Raw genomic sequence first — 1,606 nt, forward strand, 5'->3', positions numbered from 1 at the left:
GGAGGCAAGGCTCCTCGTAAGCAGCTGGCCACCAAGGCAGCACGCAAGTCTGCTCCTGCCACAGGGGGTGTGAAGAAGCCTCACCGTTACAGGCCCGGAACGGTCGCCCTGCGTGAGATCCGTCGTTACCAGAAGAGCACCGAGTTGCTCATCAGGAAACTTCCCTTCCAGCGTCTGGTGCGCGAGATTGCCCAGGACTTCAAGACCGATCTTCGCTTCCAGTCGTCTGCCGTCATGGCTTTACAGGAGGCATCCGAGGCTTACCTGGTCGGTCTCTTCGAGGACACTAACCTCTGTGCCATCCACGCCAAGCGTGTCACCATCATGCCAAAGGACATTCAGCTTGCTCGCCGTATCCGTGGAGAGCGTGCATAAGCTAAATCGACCACCCTAGTATACACCAAACTCGGCCCTTCTCAGGGCCAAAATATCCTTCTAAGGAGATTTCAGACATTCCTAGCATCAGTCATATGAATTAACCTTCATCTACACATATAATAAATAAATAAATAAATAAACAAATACACTAATTTAGGTGTCATACATACACGTGATATCAATAAATCAAGTCATTTGTAGTACAACCTGTTCTCTTACAAACAAAACGCCGTCGCTTTTCGCTCTTATGCACTGTCAAGGATCACCCACCCCCCCCCCCCCCCCCCAAAATAAAAATTGTCATACTGTACTAGAAATAAAAGCAGCTTGTATAAGTGACATACTGTCCAGTCCTGTTTTATTCTGTTTTCGGTCCTCTGGCTTAATCTGTTAAGTTAGGAGATGACATTTTAAATTAACCGTTTTCTTGACATTTTCAAACCTAAGAGGGTGGCCTGCATAGTAATCCTAATGTGGAACATAACAATGAATCTCTAATCTCTAGAAAAAAAAAAAGATACCGAGTGCTTATATGTGTTGAGAGAGAGAGAGAGAGAGAGAGAGAGAGAGAGAGAGAGAGAGAGAGAGAGAGAGAGAGAGAGAGAGAGAGAGAGAGAGAGAGAGAGAGAGAGAGAGACACAGACAGACAGACAGACAGACAAGACAGAGACAGACAAGACAGAGACAGACAGACAGACAGACAGACAGAGACTGAGAGAGAGAAACACACACAGACAGTTTCATAAATATTCTCATTTTATAGCTATTTGCTTTCAGTGACAGAGGTTTTTGTTATAATAGTATTGGTGTCTAACACTCACAATCTCTTTAGAAATTAAAGTGTGGCTCCAATGGAGCCGAGTTTGTTGGTTTGAGGCCAAGCCACCACCACAGGGCAGTAAGTAAGCCGTTTACTTGGAGGAGGTGTACTTGGTGACGGCCTTAGTGCCCTCAGAGACGGCGTGCTTGGCCAGTTCTCCGGGCAACAGGAGCCTTACAGCCGTCTGGATCTCCCGACTGGTAATGGTGGAACGCTTGTTGTAGTGGGCCAGGCGAGAAGCCTCGGCGGCGATGCGCTCGAAGATGTCGTTCACGAACGAGTTCATGATCGACATGGCTTTGGAAGAGATACCAGTGTCGGGGTGGACCTGCTTCAGCACTTTGTAGATGTAGATGCTGTAGCTCTCCTTCCTCCTGCGCTTCTTTTTCTTATCGCCCTTGGCAATGG

The sequence above is a fragment of the Procambarus clarkii genome, unplaced genomic scaffold (genome assembly GCF_040958095.1).
Source record: "Procambarus clarkii isolate CNS0578487 unplaced genomic scaffold, FALCON_Pclarkii_2.0 HiC_scaffold_1741, whole genome shotgun sequence".
NCBI lineage: Eukaryota > Metazoa > Arthropoda > Malacostraca > Decapoda > Cambaridae > Procambarus > Procambarus clarkii.